The sequence below is a fragment of the Heloderma suspectum genome, chromosome 3 (assembly GCF_057233095.1).
Source record: "Heloderma suspectum isolate Gila_16-S chromosome 3, 16-S_ref, whole genome shotgun sequence".
NCBI lineage: Eukaryota > Metazoa > Chordata > Lepidosauria > Squamata > Helodermatidae > Heloderma > Heloderma suspectum.
In genome coordinates, this window is record NC_139460.1 from 158841639 (window position 1) to 158855383 (window position 13745).

General features: G+C 42.5%; 1 protein-coding gene across 3 annotated transcripts in view; it reads left to right on the forward strand.

The window, feature by feature from the left end:
- The window catches only part of DACH1 (dachshund family transcription factor 1), a 525454-nt gene that overhangs the window by 353417 nt on the left and 158292 nt on the right, over positions 1–13745 (forward strand). The gene's annotated exons all lie outside the window — the stretch shown is intronic.

The window sequence follows — 13745 nt, forward strand, 5'->3', positions numbered from 1 at the left end:
TGGCGGATATCATGTAATTTATTTTAAATTTAATCAGCCATCTGACTGAAAATGTATGAGGTAGATTAATGTCTATTAGTATTTCTATCGATTATTATGTCATCTTCTTATTTGGTTTATACAGACTTGTTAGGTGCCTTACTTCTGTATAGGAAACATTAAGCAATATCCTTATTTTCAACATTACAGAAATACATTTCAGGGAGAGTATAATTTTGTGTACATGATATATAGACTTTTAGTAACCTCCTTGGAACTGAGAGAAAATGAGATTATAGAGGTTCAACTCAAAGGCAACAGCTTGGTGGCAATGCAGGACAAAGCCATAATAGCAAGTGCTGTAGTACATCTGTATGGAATTGCTGCAGTAGTAAAGATTTAAACAGAGGACATATTTTGTGGCATAGTTTAATAGATACAAAAGGTTCCCAGTTCTGTTCTGTTCAGCTACTGTGAGATGTGGAAAGTGAATTAAAATCTGGACACTTACATTCTGGACAGGTGGCATCTTTAATAAGATTACACTAAAAATTAATGGGAACAACATTTCTTTTATACAAATCATTAATTTTGGTTCATTGCACACACAACCTGTTATGGCTCCTTGCGTGCCCCCTACTTAGACCCTGCAAATGTTATCCATGCTGAGCGTGTGATATGAACAGACTTGCTTTTAATTTTCAGGAAATGTTTGTGTTGCAGCCCATTCAAATTTATAATATAAAAGTGCACATCATCCTGTTAAAATCTCATAGACTCCCAGTGAAATAGTTACAAATTTTACATGACGTCAATAAAGAATGGAACTTGATGGTTCTTAAAAGTGTCCCAAATATATATTGCTTTGCAGTAATGAATGTAGCGAGTTGCGTGAGCTCTGTTCTTATTGAAACTGCTGAGAGTTCTTTTTCTTAAACAGTCATTGTTTAGGTCACAGTCTTCTTTTGTCCCTCTTCTTCCCCACCCCCCTTCCCTGGCTATTGAATTGGTTGTAAATATTCATGGGTTATCTAGATTTATAGGGTATACTAAATTAAAAATTGTTTTCTGTCATGACTGCATTTATCATATCTCCTTAGCCAGCCCTGTAACTTTTAGGCCAAGCTTACCTGTATTAAAACAAGTGATTTCACTTACAGATATTTGCACAGATAGTAATTATCTGTTTGCATCATTATGGATCTGCAGTTCAGTTGTTCAATTTTGTTTCTGACCACCTTTAATAATTCAAAATCGTTAATCATTATTACAGGTGGAGAAATGAATGCAAACCAAATAGATTCAGGCATTTATATTCTTAGGATGGAAAATGCCTTGTCTGCATAACTTGTCTATTAAAAAACACACAGAATCTTTGCGCATTAGTCATTAAACATTTGTGCATAACTCTGTTTTCTTCCAAGACACATTTGTGTTAATCCATCAATTGTAGCTAAAATGACTTTTAATAACTATAACTGTGAGGTGTTAGAAAAGCTCCTTTTCTTGAAATAGCCTCTCTCTCATTATTGCTCCTCCTCCCCTTTTTAATTCAAATGCTCTAATGTGCAGAAGAGTGTTAATTTACAATCTGTAGTATATTTTAAAAAAAATAAAAGAATGTTAAGGCAATATAATAATGATTCAAGGGTTGGGATATGAGGAGAAAGGCTTTCTATAGTCACCTGCATAATGGTTGAGGTGGTAAGGCATTTGCTGATGATTTTACCATTTTTTAAAAAAAAAAATATTTTATCTACCCACATTGAATTAGAAATACCTGTAGATAAGTAACTATTAAATAGGTTTGCAGAAATTCATTTGCTTTGGCAGATTTTTAGTTAGTTGATTCTACTTCGATTAAATCTGAAATACATTCTGCTCGATCTGTAGCCAAATCCTAGGCTGTGGCTCATACTTAGAAGACCTGTTGGAAGACATTGTGCCACATCTCCTTTCGGTTAGAAAGGGTGAAGCAGCCAACTCAGGAGGAGTTTTAGAGATACCACAAGGGATGTGTTGCTTTGTGTCCATCTCCAGCTGACTTCTCCATATAATCAACTGCAGATGCTTGGGGGGAAGGCAAATTCATTAGTTTTATGTGTCTGTCAGTGGTTTTTGCAACAGAAATAGACAAACCGCCACACATTTCTTCCTCTAATCCTGGAGTCTTGGCATTAGGCCTCCCTAATTCTTTGGTGTGGATTGTGCTGCACATGAGGGTGCTGAGTTTCCTTGTGAATATTCTCTTTGTGTATATGCTGCAATATTTAATTACAAATGGGGGTTCCATAAACCTGATCCAAAGGCAAATGGAAATTATGGAAACCTATGCATTTTCTCAAATGATTTTGATCATGTATACCCTGCTTCCATTCACTTTTCATAGTCAAACTATTCTACATTTTCAGTATCTCCAAAATCAAGTTTAAAAGGGAAAGCCATTTTAATTTTTAAAATTAAAACTGGAGTATAACATTGTCAGTGGAGATAATTTGCAGATATCAGGTACCAGTTATGATAACAAAGCATTTAGACAGCATTAAAAAAACTGCAGGATAGAAATTGTGCAGTGTCAGGATGGTAACATTCTCTCTTTCAAATATTGAAATAATTCCTAACTAGATGTACTTCCCCCACCTTCATATTTTCATAGAGGTATTTATTTATTTAAAAAGCTTATGTCCCACCTATTTCCATGAATGGAAACTCAAGGCAACAAACAAATAAAGTCAACAATATTTAAAAGTTTTTAAAACCCAAAAAATAAACAACACATGCATTTTAAAAAGCAGATTAACCATATGGGCTTAACAAACACTCAAGGGCGATTAAAACTTTTAATCAAACTAATTCTTGAAGGGCCAAGTTTTTACACACTGCCTAAACCAGCACAGTGTCAGGGCCCAGCAGACCTCTCTTATCAGCGGTGGGTTCAGCTGCCAGAAAGGCTCCTGATCTTGTGGCTGCCTGACTAGCGTCATGAGTTTGGGGGATCTGAAGTAATGCCCCAGATGACAACCAGAGCATGTGTGGAGGAACATAGGGAAAAAGCTGGTCCTTAAGCTATCTATCTATCTATCTTATCCATCCATCCATCCATCTATTTATTTATTTATTTATTTCTGTACTGCCCAATAGCCGAAGCTGCCCAGGTCTCAAGCCGTTTAGGGCTTTAAAAGTTAACACCAGCACCTTGAATTGAAGCCGGAAGCAAACTAGCAGCCAGTGCAGCTCAACTAAAATTGGTGTAATATGGTCAAAATGCATCGCTCCCATCAGCAACCTGGCTGCCACGTTTTGCACCTCTTGCAGTTTCTAGAAACTTTTCAAGGATAGCCCCACATAGAGTGGATTGCATTAGTCTAATCTGCAGGTAACTAGGGATGGCCATAGTTTGCTAGCCATCCAAAGCTGGAAAAAGTTGCTCCTTGTAACTGATGCCACCTGCACATCTAGCAAGAGTGCCAGATCATATTGTGCTTAATAGGGCATCAGATAAAAAAAATCTTCTATCTGCATCTATTTATATTTTCAAGATTGATACCAATGGTAAATGAACCCTGAATGTCATTCTTCGTTTTTGACTGAATATGTTATTTGAAATCTAATCAGAAGGACGCTCTTAGGTTGAAATCTGTATGATGATTTCAGTTCCAAGCAAAAAATATATTCACAAACTTCATAACGATGGATGTTTAAAACCTTTTTTTTTTTTAAACCGTCTTGCATAAGTGGATTTTTTTCAAGAGAGTTTTTCCTGACAGCCTGTACTAAGCTGTTATGGTTTGTCAACAATGCCAGTGATTCAGATGCACCTCATCACAGACCTCAATTTTAAAATTCAAGGAAATTCCCTTTGTTTACACAAATAGACCCTATGTATGTCTAGTGAGGCATAATGAAATTCTACATTGCTAAATCAGAATATGTCCTAGAGCTAAAAGTAATCCTGAATACATAAAGGTGGAGGTGAATGGGGGAATTTCAGTGTGTTCAGTGACTTGTATCATCTTCCCATTCTTCCATCCCCTGTTAAGAATAACAACACAGTATTTTGCTACTATAATATCTCCAACCCAGTTCAGTAAATGTACATGGACAAGCTTCTGCTATGCAAATAATTTTACTCAGTGAGTAAAAAAAGATACTAATAGCAGGTTGGCTCCAGAAATAGGCTTGGATCTTAATTATATTAATAAGCATCTAGTAAGAGTGTAAAAGCCTTGCTGGATCACAACGGTCTATCTAGTCCAGCATTCTGTGCCCACAGTGGCCACCAAGAAGCCTATGGGAAGCCTATAGGCAGGACATGTGCACAATACTGTTCTCCCTCTTGTGTTCCCCAGCAACTGGTATTGAGAGGCATCCTGCCTCTGATATTGGAGGTAATATACAGACATCATACTAGTAAATATTGATAACCTTACTCTCCATACATTTGTCTAATCTCCTTTTAAAGCCATCCAACTACAGCTTGTTGTTATCAGTGCATGATGATAATTAATTTAAACCGTGTATCAGTATATGTATGCCTCATGTATAGATGCCAATCTTCTGATACCTATAGTTACATTAGACCCTAAATATTTGATTTTGTACCCTTATTTCTTTGTTACCAGTTCTGGAAAAAAGAGTCCTCAGGTTAAACTTGTGTTTCCAAACCTTTCCCTCCTCAATTAAAGTTGGACACTCACTTAATTATTATACTCTTGGCATGCAAATATCTGAAGGAGTTGTATTTTCCTATATCAGCCCGCCTGTGTCTTAAAATCTTCAGGGGAGGCTTTTTTCCAAGTACTTTCAATGGCTGCATGCATTTGAATGTCACTTTAAGCCACAGTGGCTTAATAAGCTATTCATGGTAGCTTATTTTTAAATAATCTACAATGCCCCGCCACACAAACAGGCTAATAAACTACTGTGAGTAGTTTGTTAAGCTACTGTGCATAATCTGAGTCATCCCTTGTCCAACTGCTGTCCTCCTGCTCGAGCAGTGGCACTCTTTCACCCATTGACAACATTCCAGCATCATCCCAACAAGGGGACCATGGCTCTAAAGCGCTGAAAGTTTGCAGGATCAGGACCAAACTTCATACCCAGCCTCCCCTAGTGAGGAGGCACTGGATCCATCATCAAAACCCCATGTGATGATTCCAAGGAGTGAAAATCTTGAGTGTGGCTATAAAGCCTTGGGAGTTTGCAGGATCGGGGGGAAGCTGTTCCAGCTTGTTCTGGAGTTCCAGCTTGGGACTACATGGCCTCCATGACAACCATGGGGCTGTCTCAGTTTGTCATCATCCCAACTCATGAAGCAGGGCATACCCTTGATTTGATTTTTGCACCAAGTTGTAAGATGGGTAGTCTGAAGCTTGGGGGGGGGGGGTTCAAATAACCCCATTGTCATGGTCAAACCATTTCCTGGTGATATTTGAACTCATGGCACTACTTTCCTCCTGCAGGGGTGGGGACCCATTCAGCTGGTCTGCCCCAGGAGACTGATGGAATCCAGTGGATTTCTGAATGCTCTTGGGGATTTTCCAGTGAAAAGAGCTGGTGATCCAGCTGAGGCCCTAGTTTCACTGTGGAACAGTGAGATGTGGAGGGCCATCGGCTTGATTGCATCTACAGTTCTGTAGCGCCTGCTCCACTCCTAGGTATATGGGGACCTGCAGGCAATGAAACAGGCTGGACGTTGGCTAGAGTGCAAATGGCATAAGACTTGAAGCGATGATGACTGAGCATGCACATAATCGTGCCTATTGCGTGGCAGTGCGGGCAGCAAAGAAGGCTTATTTTGCTGTCTCCATTGCGTCCTTGAGTAGCCATCCAGTGGAGCTCTTCCTGGTGGTTTGGGGGCTGTTAACATCCTCCCCAGTGTCATGCCTCCCTCGGACTCCTCCAAGGATGAAGGAGAATGGCAGGCTCCAGACCCAGGGGAAAGGACTAGTGTAGAAGGAGCCTGAGCCCCCTCACCTCCTGTGGATGTTCCATGCCCAGCTGCAGCCTCCCCAGAGGATTCAGAGGGCGAAGTTCCACTGACCCCAGCAGAACAAAGGCGACTGCATGTAAAAGAACAACGTAGGCGAGCCTCTGTCCATTTAAGACAGAAAGGCTCCCAGAGGCCAGAGGACTGATTGTAAGCAGCTGCTTCAGGACGCTGCAGTTAAAAGCAGGAAGCAGGCAAGGGCAAGGCTGCTGAAGAACAACATCATTTTCACACACTGGATCTCGTCAGCCTTGCCGTGACCCCAAACCTGAACCTCAGCCTTGCTCAGTTTGCCCTGTGTTTTGGACTTTGGACTAGAAAATGGACTTCACATTGCCACAGCATCTTGTTTTTGTCTGATCTGGTAAAGTGCCCCGCTCTAGCCTCCTTTCTACTTTCTTAGCCTTGGGCATGTTTATGACCATTATCAGCCAGTGAGGTATTGCTGCCAGTTGCACTCAGCTGGGAAGGACTGACACCCAGTAAATAGGGCCCTGGCCCCATCAAGCACCTGCTGTGATCTCTTTGCACAGCACTTTGAGGACACGATCACTTGCCTCCACAATGAACTTGATGCTGTTGTTAGTGTAGTTCCAGCAGAGGTGTCTGATGGCACCATCTGCCTGATTTGGTCGGATCAGTTCCAGTTGCTGTGGCCTGATGATGTGGACAAGGTGCTTGCAGCAATGTGACCAACTATGTGCCCTCTCGATCTCTGCCTTTCCTGGCTAATTAAAGCTAGCTGAGTGGGCATAACTGGATGGGTCCAGGGAGTGAAAAATGCTTCCTTCGGGAAGGGGTGGTCTCTGCTGTCCATAAGGAGGCAGTAGTGTGACTACTCCTGAAGAAGCCCACTCTGGACCTGATAATATTAGACAGCTACCACCCAGTCACAAATACCTCTTTTTTAGGGAAGGTACTTGAGAGGGTTGTGGCAGAGCAACTGCAGGCACTCTTGGAGGATGCTGATAATCTAGATCCATTCCAGTCTTGGTTTTGATCTGGTTATGGGCCTGAATCATGGATGACCTCTATCAAGAGAGGGACAAGGGGAGTGCAAACTGTTAATTGTGCTTGATCTCGGATCGGATTTTGATACCATCAACTATGGTATCCTCCAGGATCAACTCCATGGGATGGGTATTGGAAGCACTGTGCTACAGTGGTTCCAGTCCTACCTACAGGGCCAATGTCAGAGAGTAACATTTGGTGACCTTTCCTCGGCACCTTGGCAATTGAGCTAGGGGTTCTGCAGGGCACCATCATGTCCCCAGTGTTGCGTAACATCTATATGACACTGCTGGGACTGGTCATTAGGGGATCTGGAGCCAAATGCCATCAGTGTGCTGATGACACACAACTCTATCTCTCTGTGACATTTGAATCAGGAGAGGCTGTGCAAGTCCTGTATCACTGCCTAGACTCAGTAATGGGCTGGATGAGGGCCAACAAACTGAAGCTCAGTCCTGGCAAGATGGAAGCCCTGTGGGTGAGTGGTTCCTGGATCCAGGAGATAGGCTCATTGCCTGTTCTGGATGGAGTTGCACTTCTTCTCAAAGACCAGGTCCGTAGTCTGGGGATACTCCTAGATCCATCACTGTCGCTGGAGTCCTAAGTGGCTGTGGTGCCTCAAAGTGCCTTTTTTCAGCTTTGGCCTCTCCTGGACAGGGATAGCTTGGCCACAGTAGTACAGGCATTAATAACCTCAAGACTGGATTACTGCAATGCGCTATATGTGGGACTGCCCTTAAGACTGGTCCGGAAGCTAGAACTAGTTCAGAATGCAGCTGCTCAGCTGTTGTCAGGAGCTACTCCTTTTCAGCATGCAAGTCCTTTGCTGAGGGAACTGCCCTGGCTACCTGTTCACTACTGGGCCAGGTTCAAGGTTTTAGTACTAGCGTACAAAGCCCTAAACAACTTGGGACCAGGATACCTGAGAAAGCACCTTCTTTCTTAACAACATGCCAGGTCACTGAGGTAATCGGAGGGCATGTTCCTGGTGGTTCCACATGGACCTATGGCCTGACTGGAGTCCACTAGAGAAAGGGTCTTCAGTGTGGTAGTCCCCTTCCTCTGCCTTTGGAGGTCAAGCAGGCGCCAAAGTTATGTTGCTTCCGGCACCTCCTGAAGAAATTGTTATTTCAGGAGGCCTTCCTTGAGTGATCAGCCACAGTTTATCACAGCTTGTTTTGTCAGAACTCTGTTTCTTTTTAAAAAAATATTTTAACATGGTGTTTTTATTCTTTTATCCTGTCTGGTATTAACCACTCCAAGATCTCTGGATGTGGAGCATTATACAAATATTGTAAATAAATATATAAATGAATTTTGGGCAAATAAGCCATCATGGATTTAAAAATTCCTGGCAGACAACATGATAACCCACGAAAGGTTAAATAAACCATCGTGTGTTATTTAACCCATCGTGGATTATCATATCTTCCAAACCCAGTCAATATGTTATGCAAAGAAAGGGAGAGAGCCTTCTCTGCTGTGGCACCCTGATTGTGGTGCACCTTTCCTTTAGAGATATGTCTGGCATCGACACTGCAGTCCTTCTTGCACCAGTTAAAACTGTTTGCTTGGGCATTTTAAATTAGTCTGTTCGTCTTATTGTATTGGCTGCCTCTCAATTGCTTTTATGATTTTTTTGTGTGTGTGTTTTTATTTAAATGACTATTTATAGTCATACTTATTGTACATCACCCTAGTATCTGTAAGTAGGAAGGACAGTTTATACATTATTTTAATAAATACATACGCCCCAAAGTTTTACTTTTAGAGTCCATAAATATAAAACTCCCCACATGCAGAGGGTTCCTTCCCTGTGTTTCTGTGGGAGTCATTGTAGTGAGAATGAGGGCAGGTAATTCTGCTGCATCTCTGCATTGAGGAAGACTGAACGATCCAATCTTATCTAATGCACAGAGTATATATGATTGGGCTGAGTAAAATGCCTCCCCCACATTTTGCTGGATGTAAATTTACTGGATGTAAACTGGATGTAAATTTGGAGGGCCAGCAAGGGAGCAGCACGTTCTCATTTTTTCTTTCTTTAGTTTTTAGGTGGTGGCAAGCGCTCATGTTGGCATCTGCTGCAAAAAGTAGCAGCCCCCAGTGCCAGTTGTCATTTCCCCTCAGAATGAAATGGCTATTCTGGAGGGAGGGGGGGGGGTGGCAACTTAGTCATTTAGTCATCACCGTTGCTGCTGCTGCTACCTGAAAATTATATTAAAAACAAACAAACCTGCCTCTGCTCAAGTGGTAAGCCCACTCCATCATAAACCCTTAGGAGGTTTGCCCATAGTTTCTGCAATCCTTATTCTCTCTCTCTCTCTTTCACTCTCGCTCTCGCTCTCGCTCTCTCTCTCTCTCTCTCTCTCTCTCTCACACACACACACACACACACACACACGCACATTTCAATCCAAAAGTTCTTCACAGAGAACTTTCAGTTCAGTTTTCATAATTACCCATCTAGTGGCTGACTGGAAGGAAGCAAGGCAAAAACAGTGGGTCATACAGAGATGCAGTGTACAACCTCTTCTGTGGGCTGGTATTTGAGCTCACAAACCTTTAATTATGAGTTAATTTCTCTTAAGTTCTTTTAAAGCATATTAATATGTCCCAGCCCACAGTTTGGAAATTGTTAGATTAAAATACTGAAGGGTCCAATCCTATGAATGTTTAGTCAGAAAAAGTCTAACAATTCCCTGACATGCTCCAGCCAGTATGGCTGGCTGGGGCATGCTGGGAGTTGTAGGCAGTTTTCTACCTAAACATCCATTGGATTGTGTCCTTAATTAGCTTAAAATTGATTAGCTGGGAGGGAACGTGGTTTGTTTGTTGTTCAAAAAGCAACATATTGAAGGATCAAAAAGCTGTAGAAGTCATCCAAGAAAAAACAGTAAACAATCTACATAGGAAAACAAATTACATCATTTATTCTGATGTGTTTTGAGTGTGGCTTTTTTTTTCTAGAAATACAAACTTTACAAATATATCAGTTGGCATCTCTGTTAAATGGAAGGGACATAGCTAAGTGGTAGAACACATGCTTTGTGTGCAGAAGGTTCCGGGTTCAATCCATGGCATTTCCAGGTAGGGTTCGGAAAGACTCTTGTCTGAAATACTGGAAGGCTAGTGCCAGCCTGACAATACTGGACTAGACGGGACCAATTAAAGGCAAAAATTAAAGTAGCAGTTACAGGAGCTCTGGGGGAAAGAGACCATGTTGTACTTGAGTTCTTGGTTCTAAGGGAAGCAAAAGCCGAGTGTAGTCAAACACGTGCCCTGGATTTTAGGAAAGCTGATTTTAATAAACTCAGAACAATGATCAGTAAGGTCCCATGGAAAGCGACGCTAACGAGAAAAGGAGTCCAAGATGGATGGGAGCTTTTAAAAAAGGAAATTCTTAAGGCACAATGACAAACAATTCCAACAAGAAGAAAAGGTGGAAGACAACAGAAGAAGCCAATGTGGCTTCACAAAAAGCTTAGGGATGACCTGAAAACAAAAAAGGACACATATAGGAAGTAGAAAGAAGGCCAAGTAACAAAGGAAGCGTACAGGCAGCTAGCACAGAATTGCAGGGATGGTGTCAGGAAGGCTAAAGCTGAGAACAAGCTGAGGTTAGCGGGGGATGCTAAAAACAACAAAAAGCCTTCCTTGAGCTACGTGCATAGTAAAAGGCAGAGGAAAGAAATGTTTGTTCAGCTATTAAATAAGGATGGCAAAACGATAACAGATGACAAAGAAAAGGCAGAGGTGCTCAATTCCTACTTTGGCTCAGTCTTCTCCCAAAAGAGGGTTTATGACCCCCCTGGCAAAGGCGAAGTACAGGCTGAAGGGGCAGGATTGCAGCTTGAGATCGATAGGCATATGGTCAAGGAACACCTAATGACTTTGAATGAGTTCAAATCTCCAGGGCCAGATGAGCTGCATCCTAGAGTAATAAAGGAACTGGCAGAAGAACTCTCAGAACCACTGTCTATTCTCTTTGAGAAATCATGGAGGACGGGGGAAGTGCCAGATGACTGGAGGTGGGCTAATGTTGTCCCTCTCTTCAAAAAGGGTAGAAAGGAGGAACCTGGGAACTACAGACCAGTCAGTCTGACATCAATCCCTGGGAAAATTCTGGAGCAGATGATAAAATAATCCATCTGGAAGCACCTTGAAAACAATGCAGTGATTACTCAAAGCCAACATGGATTTGTCAAAAACAAGTCCTGCCAGACGAATCTGATCTCATTTTTTGATCAAGTAATCTCCCTTGTGGACCGTGGGAATGCTGTAGACATAATATACGTTGACTTCAGCAAAGCTTTCGACAAAGTGCCCCATGATATCCTGATGAGCAAACTAGTTCAAAGTGGGCTAGATGAAACAACGATCCGGTGGATCCACAGTTGGCTACAGAATCGGACTCAAAGAGTGCTTATCAATGGGACCTTCTCAAGCTGGGGAGAGGTAACGAGTGGGGTACCGCAGGGCTCAGTCCTGGGCCCAGTGCTCTTCAACATTTTTATTAATGACTTGGAGGAGGAGGTGCAGGGAATGCTGATCATATTTGCAGATGACACAAAATTGGGCGGGATAGCTAATACTTTGGAAGACAGAAACAAAATTCAAAGTGATCTGGATAGACTGGAGCGCTGGGCAGAAAACAACAGAATGACATTTAATAGGGAGAAATGCCAAGTTCTGCATCTAAGAGAAAGAAACCGAACACGTTGGCGCTCGGCCCCCCGAAGTTTCGGGGAGAAATTCTCCGCCATCCCTACGTAGGGTTGGAAGGGGCTTACAAGGCCATCCGGTCCAACCCCCTGCTCAATGCAGGAATCCAAGTCAGAGCATCCCTGACAGATGGCTGTCCAGCCTCGTCTTGAACGAACCCACAGTGTGGGAGAGCCCACCACCTCTCTAGGGAATTGGTTCCATTGTCATATTGCTCTATTCTATGATTCTATGAAAAATGAAGCATCAGATAGTGAGGGAACAAAGGAAATGTAAAAATTTAGCATGTTTGGCCAAGGCACATAAGATTAGCTGTATGGCCATTTTCCTGATCCCTGATATGATAATGTATAGTTTGCCCTCTATCCAGACACACATACACTTTGACATCCTTATCACATGAAGGAGAGCTGTTAACAGGATGGTTTCTTTGCATGATCAGGTATGTCTGCTTCCTGGGTCCCTCCCCTGCCACAATCACATTACAGTATTTCAAGGTGGGCACAGCACTGACACTGTGCTTAGGTACTTGGTTAATGGTGTTCAAAAACCGAGGAAATCGTACGTGACTGCTCCTATGAAATCTTTCTGTAGTATTTGATACTAGTAGGGTGCAATCCTATCGGGATAGGTAGCCACCTCTGAACTCGCAGGTGACTGCCTATGCAATGCAGGGCAGGAGAAGCACGGAGGGGATCGTCCCCTCTGCACTTCAGCTGCCCTGCATTTACAATTTCAGCTGTCTAGCCGTGGGACCTCGGAGCACGGGAAGCAATAGCCGGATGACACATATGATGTATCACACCAGCATCTCTGACTTCTCTGCCCTGACACACCCCAAGGAACACCTTGTTTTTGCCGCTCTGTGCTTGTCTTCTGAGCACGGAGCACAGGGCCGTTCCGCGCAGCCTACAAGGCAGCACGGGAGGGGGTGAAGGTCGGTTCTCAGGACCGTCTATCCTATGGCTGTCTAGCCACTGACTAGTAGCCATAGGATTGCGCCCTTAATCACCAGATGTTGTGCTCTAAGTAACTTTGTTGCATTCCAAATAACACTTTGCAAACCATATTTTCTCCTCTTGGTATGGTTTATTCCCCACCGGGTGTAGGAAATAAACACACAGTGGCAGTTTTTGAAATGTTGGCATGTGAGAAATTGAAATGAACACTATTCTTCCTGTTCATCCTTTCAAAGAGCCAGTACAGAAAGGAAAAGACAAAGAGTTCCTGGTCCTCATGAGACAGATGGCAACTCTCTTGCTTCTTTCTCCTGAGTGACAGAATAGTAGAGCAGGACAGGTTCTTCTCATGCTCAAAGCAGTCACATTCCACACCAGCATGTGGAAAATGGGACTGGGGTATGAAAGCAGAGGACTAACTGCTGTTTCTCTGTGCTTTACAGTGGGAAGCATCAGTATAAACACACATGTACCACAGTCCCTACATGTACAAAATATAATGTAAGAAGTTAATCTCATATATAACCTTGCAGGTCATCCATAAATTAATGAATTTCTTGTTGGATCTGTGAAGACCACTCACCAGAAACAACAATTGTGCTATTGTTTATGATCAGTTATTACATTATGAATAACGGTATTCAAGTGCTTCTGATTCCACTCTCAGCTACCCTCATTTCAACTACACTGATTCCAGTACTCTCTTCTTCTTAGTATATTGAAATAATAGATTTCCTAGTCAGATAGCTGTATCATAGTTGCTATGAATTTTGACTTGTTAGATTTATGCATGGTGAAATCATTGTTAAAATATTTGTATTAATTATTTGTAATTTTGAATATCTCGTTTTAATTACGAAGTGGAGGGAGCAATCCTATGGCCACTAGACAATGGCTATATGGCCATAGGATATGCTGTTATCCAGGAATTGACCTTGGAGCCCATGCTCTGAGGTCGGCTCCTGGAGAACCGACCTCCCCCCACTTCTGCGCTGCCTTGGAGGCAGCATGGAACAGCCCTATCTTCCGCACTCGCAAGAGGAGTGCAGAGCGGCCGGAAAGGGGTGTGGCTGGGGGCATTC